The sequence below is a fragment of the Pagrus pagrus genome, assembly GCF_965226575.1.
Source record: "Pagrus pagrus genome assembly, chromosome: 2".
NCBI lineage: Eukaryota > Metazoa > Chordata > Actinopteri > Spariformes > Sparidae > Pagrus > Pagrus pagrus.
Genome location: NC_140186.1, coordinates 34,835,818 through 34,850,988, shown reverse-complemented (window position 1 = coordinate 34,850,988; position 15,171 = coordinate 34,835,818).

The following is a 15,171-nucleotide window of genomic DNA, read 5'->3' as shown; positions in this document are numbered from 1 at the left end:
GGTGGCGAAAGGTCCGTGATGGACCCGATGCTGATACAGCGGAGTTTCTGTTGAGCAGGTAATCTTTCGTCTTTATTGTGGATGTTGTGACACAGATAACTTTCATGCCGATGCTGCTTATGACTGTGAAAGCTGCTATTAGTTTGTTTCTGTGTTAATAGACGGTGTCGAGACAATTTCTGTCTCTGCAATATTGTTTATTTGTTCGACGGAGACGTTAGCCTCTATGCTAGCATTGTAAGCTAACAACAAGCTAACATTGCTATCATGTTTACACCAAATCAGCCTATATATTTGCTCGTGGCAGCTAAATGAAGCAGCAAGTAAGATGAATGAATGGATGGATGAAATCCCAACGCGAAGCGGAGGGGTTTCAGATTTATTTCCGGATTTTTATTTTATTTGTCGGGATTTATTTCTCCATAACAACCTCTCGCCCGGTCACTACTCAACTGTTTTGCTAACCCTCCTCCCGGTCTTGTCCATTTGTTTTCAACGAAGCCTTTGCTAAATCAATATGATGTGTTATCATATAGGCGTTACGATGTGTGTATTTGTGTGTCTTATCTGTCATAAACAAGAGATCACGGTTTACGGGCACGTTTGTGTCGCGGTCTGTGTGAGTCTCGGAGCAGCTGTGTGTGTCCCAGCTGTTGTCTGAGTAGCACCAGACAGCAGCTAGGACACACACAGCTGCTCCGAGACTCACACAGGTTTGTTTTTCAGCCACAATGTGGAAGCGATCGTTGTGATGAAAGCTGACGGCAGCATCTGTTAGTCTCTTGGCCCTCAATAACTTTTAGAAGTGGCTAACTTAGCTGTTGTAACTTATTACGTAGCTGTAAGGTAACGTAGCTGTAACATGCTAATGACGTTACGCTAGCTTGGCTGTGGAGCTTAGCTGTGGACATTGTAATGACTTACAAGATTTACGTGAGTTTCAACGTGCATTGTAATAACTTTATCTGTGAATCCGACATCGTTAGTCCGCATTCAAAGCTGGGCTGTATTTGGTTTCTGCCGGCCGGCTTGTTGCTCTTGGTGCTTGTTGCAGGAGGGGGTGTGTCGCGGGAGGCTCCGAGGGGAGAGCGATACGAGCTCGGAGGGGAGGGGTGTGTGTGTGTGTGTGTGTGTGGGTGGGGGGGGTGCTTTTTTCAAACCTTTCTCAGATCGTAGACCAGAGCTTTAACCATCATTGCACTGGTGACAGAGGGTTTGTGGACTGCTAGTTTTCACACAGTTCTGCCGAGGCTTAACGAGCTAACTATGTGCTACAATAGCACCTGTTTTAATTCTCTCCTTGCTGTGGGCTGCTTCTGCTACAAGCTAACCTTTAGCTGACGATGACTTGGTAGGTGTCGTGGTGGAATAAAACAGACAGTCGGATAATTAATCCTCAAGATATGATGACATAGGCCTGTGTATATGAGAGTGACTGGCACAGTGGACAATTATTTTCTGCTCTCTTCGTGGATTTAGCAACAATAACATTTTGTGTCATGGCAAATCAACCTGCGCATGAGATGATGGAGACTGATCCCGACCCAGATATTAGCCTGGGCCGACAGTCACTGCACACTGCTAGCCAAAGTAAGCAGGAGCACACTGCAAGCAGCTGAGGACCACCAGGCTGTAGAAATGCAGTCACACACTGAGGAGACGACAGTTGATGTTTTATCCTGTCGTCACTTTTTAAAACTACATGTTGCTGGAAATGTTTGTCGAGAAGTATGGTATTGTACTGGACTAGCCAAACAGGTGGTCTGATGTTATGTACCGTTAATTAACCTCTAAGAATGTCTAATTAGGGTCTAACAAGGTTGTTATTGGCAACAAATACCCCGTAATAAAGTGAAACTATTATAAATAAAGCCTAAATAAAATGCATCATCCTCTGAGCTCTGTTTTTTGTCTGACTATTATTAATATGGTACTTCATTTGTCAAATCAGCCTGTGTTGTCTAATTAAGCCATTGTAGGTCCATGTTGGTAGCATTAGGTGTGCTGTCTACAGTATTATTTGGTGAAAAGGGTAACATAGTGTCTAATTAATATATTTTGGATCTGATACGGTCTTGCATTTGATTTCTTATTGCATACTCTTACAAAATTGTATGTAATAGTGTATGAGGATCTCCTATTTGGTCCTATTTTGGTTTAGAGTAGAATTCGGTATAGTAGTGTCTAAGTATTGTACATTTGAGCTCTAACAATACGTTATATGCAGTTTCTAATTACAGTGTGATTTAAGTAATTAGGGGTATGGTTTATAATGAGGATATAAATATAGATAATAATTCTAGTTTGTAACACCTTAGTTAATTAGTAAGGATGTAACACTTTTTCAAAATATTTTCTAATAAAGAGCACATTTCCAGGTGTTGCCTCATTTAATACAAATTATGGATTATACCGTCTTATTAGTGTACTGAGCGTATAACGGTATATGTTTACAGTCTAATAAAGACCATATTATTTATTTTGTCTAGCTTGACAAAAAGTACAGCTTATTGCATTATTTGCATCAAAGGAGACAACGATGCCTAGAGGGAGAGAAGAGCTAGAAGACGGGATAACATTTAGGAGCCTTCAAATATCGGAAAATGCGAGGATCCTTTTGGTCATAATTAAAACTGAAAGTCCAAATAGAAAATTAAAATAGGTAAAATCAAGATGGTGGGACAGACACGCAGCAGCTTTGCTCTTTCTTCTCTCTCTCTCTTTCTCACCAAACCTGACTCTTGGATTCTGGGCTGCTTCCTTTCTGCAAGTCCAGCCCAGTCTCACACAGCATGTAACAGACCCACCACTATAGATCATAGTGTGAGTGTGACGATGTGCCACGCCTTTGTGTGAAAAGTACAGATGGAAACATCAGAAGGAGATGGGATGGTTGGAGAGTTCATTCCAAGGACTTTCACCCTGGTGATGAGAGCTCCCATGTGAGGTAATTAATGACTGTTATTTTAAGCAGAACCATGATATTTTCCTAAACCTAACCAAGTAGTTGGTGCCTTTATTTCGAAAATGTAACTAGACCTTAACTGTTTGTTATTGCTAACTTGACCACAGAAGAGACCGTGTTGTTTTCACAAGGGAGCGAGGTGACAGTGACGAGTTGTTCTACTACAGTACATGATTTGGCATGTCTGTGCAGGGCTGCTAGCTGATTTTTTCATCTCCCCCTAGAATATATCTAATCAGTTAGTCCTTAAGTCATAACATGTTTGTGTTTTCTTTCAGTTGGACCCAGAGATAAGAAAGCTTCAGGCAGCTCACTGTTTGCCCTACTATGCCTTTTTGTCTGTGATTCCCCAAATCTTAACAGGTGGTGCATGCAAAGTTAGCTTGAGTCACAGAAAAAAGTCACATTTCTAGGAATTCATAATGGGAAGACCCACGTTGGAAAATCCCACAGTTTGCCTCAATGTTGCAGTAAATAGTTCTGGAGGAAGATAGTTGATTGTTGAGTCATATTCCTAGGTCGTCAAATAATGACAGTGTTGGTAGAGCCACCAACCCAAAGCTTATAGCCTGTATCAATAACAAAGAACAGGGAAGCTTGAATTACAACACAGACAGAGAGAGTGGGATGCTTTCTTTCCTCAGGATGCCCCTAGTCCAATATATTTTGAAAGAGCAAATAATTATTTGCTGCTATATTAATGTTTGACTTTTGAAATATTGTGTTTTAATTAATGTTTCAAGTCTTTTCACTAAACACAGAGAGTTAAAATCTACTGTTGTGACTGCAGCTTATATACCACTGGATGCTCATGCTAAGATTGCAATGAAAGAACTCAACATGTCTCCTGCCCCACCAGAGGAGACAAGACATTGGACCATGTCTACACAAACATCGCTGATGCCTACAAAGCTGTCCCCCTCCCCCACCTAGGACAATCTGACCACCTCTCACTGTTCCTACTGCCCAAGTATTCGCCACTCATCAGACGTGTGAAACCCACAGTGAGGACAGTCAAAGTTTGGCCAGAGGGAGCAGACTCTGCACTTCAGCAGCGTTTTGAAAACACTGCCTGGAATATGTTTGCCACTCAGGCCACCCTCGACTCCCACACAGACATTGACTTATATGCCTCCTCCATTCTGGACTGTATCAACTCCAACATCAACAGTGTTATCACTCTCAAACGGATCACCACATTCCCTAATCAGAAGCCATGGATGAAAAGAGAGGTCCGACTCCTGATGAAAGCATGTGACACCGACTTCAGATCAGGCGATGCTCGGGCCTATAGCTCATCCAGGGCAAACCTGAAGAAGGGCATTAAAAACCAAGCACAGCCACAAGCTAAGGATTGAGGAGCACTTCAAGAACAACTCTGACCCTGACGCATGTGGCAAGGCATCCACGCCATCACAGCCTACAAACCCATCAACACCTCCACTCGATCCAGTGACGCCTCCTTACCTGTAGAGTTTAACCACTTCTATGTCCCCTTTGACAGGGACAACAAGGAGGTGGCCATCAAGGCTGTGCTCCCTGCAGATCACCAGCCCCTCACACTCTCTCCCACCGACGTGCGTGCGTGCACAGAAGGCTGCTGGTCCTGATGGTGTCCCCAGACACATCATCAGGGCCTGTGCTGTGCAGCTGACTGAGGTCTGGACTGACATATTCAACCTGTTACTAGCCCAAGCAGCTGTCCCTGCATGCCTCAAAACCACCTCCATCGTGCCGGTGCCAAAACACTCCACTGCAGTGAGCCTTAATGACTTCCGCCCAGTTGCACTCACCCCCCATCATCACAAAGTGCTTCGAGAGGCTGGTCCTGGTGTAAAATGATCGAGGGTCGGCTTGATCCGTTTATATTTACTTTAATGACAGCGCAAACATCCAAACATACCGACATAGGAAAGGCGTCTCCATCCAAGGCAACAACACATTAACTGCTCTGCATTACAATGTTACTGTTGCTGTGGCAACATTAGTTCCACTATATAAACTATATATGACATCTATAGTTTATATAACACTATAGATGTCAGATGAGATGAGAAGGTGCAGTGTTTATATAACACTGCACCTTCTGGTGTATTGATGAGGTATGACCTTGGAGTCACACACTCTTTTGAAACGACTGCTGGTGTCACCCTTTTCCTGATCCAACTTGGTGAGGACTGTGTCTCCAGGTCGTAGTGGTGGAAGAGGTCTGGCTCCATGTCTGCGATTGTAGTAGAAAACTTGTTTTGGAGTTGATCTGTAGCACATGAGGGCTATTACTGGGTCTTCTTGTCGGAGGATTCTCTTCGCAGTCTGTACTGCTCTCTCCCTATGACCGTTTCCCTGAGGACGGTGAGGACTAGACGTGATGTGCTTGAAGTCTAGCTGTCTTGCCAGCTCCTGGAATTCTGCGCTGGAGAATTGAGGACCATTGTCACTCACCACCTCACCCGGGATCCCAAACCTTGCAAAGGTTGCTTTAAGTTTCTGAATGACTTGAGCACTTGTAATGGATGATAGGTGCAGCACTTCGAGGAACCGTGAGTAATAATCTCATATTACTAGGTAGTTGTTTTTGTTGTGCTCACAGAGGTCAAGAGCTATTCTTTTCCATGGACGTTCAGGCAGAGGTGTAGAGATGAGTGGCTCTTTTTGTTAGGTCCGCTTTTGCTCTTGGCATGAGTGGCATGACATCACTGTGATCTTGAGTTCTGCAGAGAGTCTTGGCCACTAAACCGAAGATTTTGCTCTGTCTCTACACTTTGTTAGCCCCTGATGTCCATCATGTATTTTCTGTAGGATGTCGGCTCTCTGTGACAGTGGAATGACAACCCTGCTTCCACGTATGAGCAAACCATCAGCCTCTGATAGCTCATTTTTCACCTTCATGTATGCTCTGACGTTTGGTGGTACATTTCCACTGTATTCTGGCCATCCGCTTCTTATGAATTTGATGACAGACTGCAGCTCGCTGTCAGCTTCAGTGGCCATTTTGATGCTTTCCATCCTGCTTGGAGATGCTGGGATGCCTTGTACCACCGAAGCTACATAACACTCCACCTCGCTTTGTGTGTCAGTCTCTTCTTTTGTGTAAGTTTGTGGGCTTCGGGACAAGGCATCAGCGACGAGGAGAGTTTTTCCTGGAACATATACAGCAACTGGTTTGTACCTCATAAGCTGCATTAAGAGACGTTGACGTCTCAAGAGAACATTATCGAGGCTCTGGCTGTTGATGAGTGGCACCAATGGCTTGTGATCAGTCTCAAGCCTGAATTCATCTAGGCCACACAGATACTTGTCAAACTTTTCACAAGCCCACACACCAGCCAGACACTCCTTCTCTATCTCGGCATAGCGTGTTTCAGCTTCTGAGAGACGTCTGGAGCAGTAGGCTACTACCTTCCACTCTTCTCCATGGAGCTGAAGCAGCACAGCTCCCAGTCCATAACTACTGGCGTCTGCAGATACAGCTGTAGGCCTTGTGACGTCATAAAAGGAAAGAACAGGTGCTTTTGTCAGCATTCTTTTAATGTTCTCAAAAGCTGACTGCTGCGAGTGTCCCCAGGTCCAGATGTTCTTGCTCTTTAGCAGCTCATACAACGGCTGTCCCACCGCTGCAAGGGCTGGGATGAACCTCCCCAGGTAATTCACCATGCCGAGGACTCTTTTTAGCTCCTGCACATTTTCAGGCGGTGGCAGCTGGTGTATGGCCTCCACTTTGTCAGGGTCCGGTCTGACCCCTGACTGGTCGATGAGATGATCCAGGAAGCGTAGCTGGCTCTGCCTAAGGGAGCATTTCTCCTTGTTGAGTTTCAACCCTGCCAACTCGACACGCTGCAGCACCTTCTCGAGTCGGGCATCATGTTGCTCCATCGAGGTCCCATAGATTAGGATGTCATCCATAAAGACTGCCACACCTTCCAGTCCTTCTAGAGTCTCCAGCATCTCACTGGAAGATCTCTGGTGCACTTGTTATGCCGAAAGGTAATCTTTTGAAACAGTATCTGCCAAATGGTGTTATAAATGTTGTCAGCTTGCAGCTGTCTGGATGCAGAGGGATCTGCCAGAATCCACTGGCAGCATCAAGGGAAGAAAACACAGTTGCACCGCTCAGCTTGGCTGTTATCTCGTCTGAGGTAGGTAGGATGTAGCGTTCTCTTTTGACTGACTTATTTAGTTTTGTCAGGTCAACGCAGATTTGGGCTGTGCCTGTGTTCTTCTTCAGGACCAGTACCATAGGAGTGCACCATTCAGCAGGTTGTGTCACCCGCTCGATGACACCATCCTTCTCCATCCTCTGTATTTCCACTTTCACTTTCTGTAACATGGGAAAGGGCACACGGTGTGCAGTGTGCACAGCATATGGTACAGCATCATCTCTTAACTGGATTTTGACTGGTTCAGTGTTTAGAGTACCATGCTCACTGTGGGTTAGATGGCTGGTGATGCATTTCAACTCATCTACTCGCCTCACCAGGTTCATCCTTACTGACAGGGCCCGGCTGAGGAGATTGTTGACTCTGCGTCCACGTACTACGTAGGCTGTAAAAGGATAGTCTTTACCTTTGTGACTGGCTGTTGCATTAAAGCGGCCCAGACACAGCAGCTCACCTCCAGGGCTGTCCAGAGGAATGTCAGGTGGGTCCAGTGTTCTCTCAGGGTGAGTGTGTGAAACGTGTCCTCACTTATGACAGTGACATCAGCTCTTGTGTCAATCTTAAATTCTACTGGAGAGGAATCCACTTGTAGTTGCACAGTCCACTGTTCACTTTTCTCATTAGCATCACACACTGAACCCAGGAAATAAGAGGTCTGCTCAGCTCTCTCAGTCTCTGTGACCTCATTCACTGACCTGCTGCGACATACTCTGGGCCAGTGTCCCATTCTGTGACAGTTGTGGCAGGTAGCTCTTTCTGCAGGGCACTTTTCATCTCTATTATGCTGTGTTTTCCCACATTTGCCACATTTCTTCTCATCCCCCCCCCCCATTTTCTGTCCTTTGACTTGCCTTGTTGTCGCTGTTGTGGTTTCCAGTTCGTGTTTTTACGTTTAAACTGCACCTCCTGCACTGATCCCGCAGTGTCTCCTTGCAGACTCACTTGTGCCGCAACCTCCTCTGACTGTCTGACGGTCTGTATTGTGTGCGTCAGCGTCAGGTCTGCCATCAGATGCAGCCTGTGGGAGAGCTCTTTATCCATTATCCCCACGATGATGTGGTTGCGGATATTTTCCTCTCGAGTTGCTCCAAACTCGCAGTGCTCTGAGAGATCGTACAGGGCTCTGATGAAACATTCTGTCTTCTCACCCAGCCGTTGGACCCGTTGGTAGAAACATGCCCGTTTGTGGATAATATTCCTCCTCGGAAAAAAGTAGTCGTTAAACTTCCCCATAACGATGACAAAGTCATTGCGGTCCTCCTCTTGAGGAAAGCAAGCAGCTCACTTGTACTTGTCCCTCATCCTTGTGAAGTTTTGTTGTGATTCTGTATCACCGTTGCTTCCAATCGGGCCACTCCGTCTGCTTGTCAAACGTAAAGTCCTCTGGAGGGTTAAACTTAGCCATTTCTTTTCTTCTTGCCGTCTGTCTTCTTACTTTATCTCTTGATCGTTCGTTGAACTACTTCTGACACCATGTAAAATGATCGAGGGTCGGCTTGATCCGTTTATATTTACTTTAATGACAGCGCAAACATCCAAACATACCGACATAGGAAAGGCGTCTCCGTAACCAAGGCAACAACACATTAACTGCTCTGCGTTACAATGTCAGTGTTGCTGTGGCAACATTAATTCCACTATAAAAACTATATATGACACCTGGCTCACCTCAAAACCAGTTTACCACCCACACTGGACCCCTTCTAATTCACCTACCGCCAGAATAGGAGTATGGAAGATGCCATCTCCATGGCGCTTCACTCGGCGACTTCAGTTCAGCATTCAACACCATCATCCCCTCCAAACTGATCACCACCCAGTGAGCAAAAAGTGGTCTAGATCACGTCTTTTAGACGTCATTTATGGATATCCAAGACGCCTAGAACACGTCCTCTGGGGAGCCAGAATGAAAGTTTTTTATATGTCTTTTCTGGACGTTGTATAGACGTTTATATGTCGTTTATCGACTAATTCTGGCTGTCAGTGGACGTCCAGATCATGGCCTGGCCTGACAGACATGATATCAACCCGTTTTGGACGTCCACAGACATTGCCTGCTCAGTGGGCAAACTTAGTGACCTGGGTTCTGAATGTGACCATGTTAGGTTAGATAACCACACCTCCTCAACCCTCACCCTGAGCACTGGCATTCCACAAGGATGCGGGCTGAGCCCTCTCCTTTACTCCCTCTTCACCTACAACTGCACACCTGCACATGGTTCAAACACCATTGTTAAGTTTGCAGACGACACAACGGTGATTGGTCTCATCAGCAACAACGATGAGACAGCCTACAGGGAGGAGGTCAGCACCTAACATCGTGGTGTGCCAACAACAACTTGGCTCTCAACACCAATAAGACCAAAGAGCTCATTGTGGACTACAGAAAGTCAAATGATGGCACACACACCCCCATCCGTATCAACGGGACGAAGGTTGAGCGTGTCACCAACTTCAAGTTTCTGGGTGTCCACATCTCCGAGGACCTCTCTTGGACCCTCAACACCGCTGCAACATCGAGAGCATCCTTACCAACTGTGTCACAGTATGGTATGGCAACTGCTCTGTCTCTGACTGGAAAGCACTGCAGAGGGTGGTGACAACTGCCCAACGCATCACCGGTGCCTCACTCCCCTCCATCGAGGCGCTCCGGAGCAAGTGATGTCTGCAAAAGGCGTGCAGCATCGTCAAGGACTGTTCACCCCCCTCCCCTCCGGGAGGCGCTACAGGTCTCTCCGCACCCGGACCAGTAGGTTCAGGGGAAGCTTTTTCCCTGCGTCTGTCACCCTACTGAACTCCACAAACACGGTGACAACCAATCGACCAACCAACTGCACCTCATCCCCCCACACTCCTTCCCCCAGTGACTGATCCCCCCCACCCCACCCGGACACTGCACTACTCTTGACTATTTTACACTTCATCTATACCCCATCTTTAGTACTGCTAATTACACTTATAAACTGTACAAACTGTATCTCCTTTAGTCCTGCCAGTAATATTTATATACTGTACATACTGTACCTAGACCTACTACACTCTATACTGTACATACTGTACCTAGACCTACTGAACTCTATTTATACACTGTACATACTGTATCTAGACCAACTTACACTTTAGTTATATACTGTACATACTGTAGTATCTGTCTTGCTGCACTATTTATACTGTACATACTTTGCATTTTACTGCTTTTTGCACTTCTGGTTAGACGCTAACTGCATTTCGTTGTCTCTGTACTTGTACTGTGCACAATGACAATAAAGTTGAATCTAATCCAATCTCATCTAAAATCTCATATATGTAGCTCTGGACCAAAGTGTTACACAGACAAACCAACCAGCAAATGTCGTCATCCCTGCTGCTGGCAGTAATTTGCTCTAAGTGGCTGCCAGTTCTGATTTCAATGCCAATGTGTGACTCATGGAATAATTTTGTGTGCCAGAAACAAATGTAAGATCAGTTATCAAATGAAATTTGCACTATATCTTTATCATAATGAGCATTTATTTATGAAATTAGATTGTTTTTGTGAAATTAGATCTTTCTGTACCACATTTGTCAATTTTAGCTCACTGAACAAACAAACAAAATTTAATTTCAGATTACAATTTGGTTGAAATGTACATAATTGAATGCAATCCAGTTTGCTATTCTAAAGTCAGAGATAATAGGTTTTACTATTTCATTGAACCAATGAAACCAATCAAGTGATTTTTGCTACGTACATAATACAATAACAGAAACTGTAACTGTGAGCATTTCAGTCCACATTTTAATAGAGGCAAATACCTGTATAATGCAGCAAGCACATTATGTACACACATACACACAATCTATTGTGTTATCTAAGCAGCTGACACACCCAGCATCCCTATTTCCCTCCTGTATGGTCTCATTCTCTCTCCCTCCATCTCTCTCTCTCCCTCCCACCTCACATAGACACATACTTGCACACACACAGGTCATAAGTCAAAAAGGGTTTGAATGGCAGGAAGGGAGTGGGATTGTTAATATTGGACTTTACTGTAATATATGGTGTGAACTGCTTTCTGTGCCACCAAGCTTTATCATCACATCACATCTCTCTCTCTCGCTCATACACACACACACACACACACACACACACACACACACACACACACACACAATGTGTGTGCCAACATCTTATCTTTTCATTAACAGACATGGGCAGCTCCACTACCTTCCTTCCCTATTATGGAGGGACTTGAGGTGTGCTTACATCCCACCTTTACTTCCTGGAGACTAAAACAAAGACAAACAAAAAGAATGAACTTCATGTATTAAAAGGAAAAAATGTATGCAGGTTAAAGTGATTAAAAAATAATATTAAAATAGTTTAATGGTAATTCACCATATGAAGCACTCTTTAGACTTGGAAAAGTAAAATGCATCTCCCTTCCCTCGCAAGTTGAGAAATGGCAGAGGCAGATTAAACAAGGTGTTTCAATTTAACAAATGTTCATTCAGCTCAGCAGATGCAAATAAATACCTTGTAATTTACTAAAAGGTATACTATGAAGGATTTTTTCTTTTTTCAGGCCGAGGACCCCTTAGCTAATAGAGAAATGGAGCAGGGACTGCAATTTTCTGCAAAATAACTAAAATCTTATATATACAGTTTTGTGCAGCTCTCCACAAAACAAATGACATCAGGACATTTACAAAAGGACTGTCTGTATTTGCAGTTCAGTAACAGTGATTATTTTATATACATACACTGGGCACTCACAGTACTGTCGATCAGTCAGTCAGTCGGAGGTCAGTAGACAGGTTGGCAGCATCACCCTTAGCTCCAGAAAGACTGGCAACTAATGGAGAGACTCCATGAAGACTTTACAACGCAGTCTAAGATCATCACAGCCTTCATGGGTGTCAACTACAACACTGGTAAAAATGAAGTTATAAGAAGTTATATACAGTAGAATATATTGCTTTCAAAAGTGTATCATTTAGCATTTTCCCTGGTAATAATTGGAGACAATAGATTTCAGCCACATCCTACTAGTATTTATTCACAGTAAAGTCCCAAGCACTTAACCTGGAGGACCTGAGTTTTAGTGCCTTGCTCAAAGGAACTTTTGAGACTTCTTCAGAATTTGGAAGGATAGATCCACTGACATGCAAGTTAAAGGTTGTTTGTCACATGAGTAACATGTTGGGTAACATGCAGTATGCATGTGGAATTGTTTGTTTTGTGTGGACTTTTCACAATCGGCCACACACTTCATATATCTGTGCACTATGACAAGCATCTGATAGGCCTCCTCTGAACAAATGTTGTGATATTCTGACATTTGAGGCTCCGATGGAATCCAATTTGAATCCAATTGTTTTGTGTGTGGGTGGGTGGGTGTGCGTGCGTGCGTGCGTGCGCGTGTGTGTGTGTATTTTATTAAACAGAAACATGATCTTGGTTTATTTTGATGTCTGACTCTACTGGTGAGATACAAACAACTCAGGCAGGCAAAGATACAGGCATTAAAACACACGCACAGACGCACACACACATTAGCTGGGTTGACATGAGGGGTAATGGTTCAACAACTAACATTCTACATCTGGAGTGGATTATAAAAGTATATCAACCTCTGGAGCAGCATGTTCTCTGTACAGAGACAGACATACACACACTTAACTCTGCACTGTTGCAAGAATGCAAACACACAGAATGAACAATTGGCATGCTGGACGATCTGTCTCTGAGGGAAGTCCATCACTGTGTGTGTGTGTGTGTGTGTGTGTGTGTGTGTGTGTATGTATGTGATAGATTAGATAGATGAAGTGATGGATTAATTTAAAGCTGGTCTGGTGATGGAAACAGAGCCATGTTTTATATGTTCCCTGTCATACAGTCATCATTCATCATTCACAACACAAAAATGTCATTTATCATTTCAGGAAAGTGTTCCAGCACGTCTTACAGATGCTCGATCAGATTGGGATCTGGGGAAGTTGGAGGCCCGGTCAACACCTTGGGCCCTTTATTGTGTTCCTCGAGCTGTTCCTGAGCAGTGTTTGTGGTGTGTCAGGGCACATTGTCCTGCTGGGGGGCCACTGCCATCGGATAGTGTTGTGATGAGGGGGTGTACTTGGTCCACAACAGTGTTTGGATGGGTGGTGCGTGTCAAGTGGCATTCACATGAATGCCAGCACCCAAGGTTTCCCAGCAGAACATTGCATTGTGATGAGATGATCAATGTTATTCACGTCACCTGTCAGTGGTATTAATGTTGTGGCTGTTCTTTTCTTCATCTCTCAATAACTCAATTAGTGCTGCAGCAGCCCAGCTGACAGCGCCTGACACGCAATGAAGGCAAAGACTGAACATCTTAGTTCAATTTCAAAGCTGATGGATGTTTTCATATTTGCATGATGTTAACCTTCATTTGTACATTTATGTAGCCGCAGGGTGGACGACTCATTCCTGGAGAATGTTCAGGAAGGAAATGAGGAGGAAACAATAATATGGTCAGCTTTTTTGATAACATGTTTTAAAGGCTCAACTGTGCAGGATCCTCTGACTGTGCAAACTCTGAAGTGATTTTAAAACATATTTGTCAGTAGAAGGTGTTTGTTTTGAAAAACTTTCAGACAGTTTTCTTTAAGAGTTTTTTTTTTTTTTTTATAACAAGGGCTAGTGGCATTGCATGTTTGAACAAATGCTTGCAAATCTCATGTTCCTGACATTGCAGTTATGCAACATTTTCCAAAAACAGTAGTGTATTTTTCAATGTGCTCTGTCAGCCACAGGTTTCAGATTATTTACTATGCTATACTCGAGGTATAAGGGGATGTAAAGCTTTACAGTGAATATACATACCTTTAGTTAAAGCTAATATTTGTGTGCAAATACAAAATCAGTTTTGTATTTGCTGTAAAAGATTGAACCCAGAAAGCAAAGGTGTTCAAAAAGAAAACATTAATTTTATAGTGTCTTAAACTAAAAACCTATTGTTTTAGTGTGTGGTTTCTTCATTGTAAAAATGTGGCATAAATCAGTAGCAATAATATTTATTCCAATACGAAAACAATTTTGTGTATTTGTAGATACAAACAGTGGCCTCTCAAAAACATATTCTTAGAATACCCCTTTTAAGCTGACATTAAAATATCAATGTGTAAGATATTACCAGAATTTTAATTTAAAATTTTAAAAAAATAATAAAAAAATTTAACACTAGAAAAATACAACCATATGTCGTCTGAAATCAAGTTTCTCTCCCTTACTAAACTATGACAAGCTTAGTCGCCTTGTTAACGCATCGTAAAACACACTTCATTCAAACTGGACAGAAACTGAATCAAAGTCACCAGAACAGTCTTGATTTGTCTTTCCACTGTCACCTCTGGTTTCGCCCAAATAAATCCTCAGTTCACAGAGTAAGTCGGAAAATATTCTGATTCTACACACCTTTATCACCTGCTGCTGATGGCCGACTCTCTCTCTGCCGCTTCATGCCTCTCCTCTCATGCCTAGTCCTGGTCAGAGCTGCTGTAAATCACCTCTGTACTGTATCGCCTATCTTTAAACTAGCATCTGTCGCTCTCAGAGGCTGAGTTCAGTCCCAGTCTGTCCAGACAGGTTTACTAGGAGATGGCTGAGTCTGGTCTAGCTGAGTACTGTTGACGTTGGTGTCATCCAAGGTTGAAGTGCATGCAGACTCCTGTTAGCTAATAGGACCACTTAACTCCATTGCTAATTGAGCTACTTGCTAACGGCAGCAAAAAAGATAGCTACAACAAAGAGTAAGTAGTGAACAGAAGTGAGGGGTTATGCTTCCCCCTGTAGTTTTGGAGCCAGCATCGAATTCTAGACATTTCTGACAAATTACAACATTAATTAAGTTTTATATTTTGGACTCTGGACAACTTCATACAGTGACACGATGATATGCACCAAACATCCTTTACTTACAGATCAAGAAAATGGAAATGAAAAAAGGAAAACCAATGATTAGTTGAAATTGTCAGCCTTTCTTCTTCAGAATGGTAAAGCACAGAAGAATATGAGTGCTTGCAGTA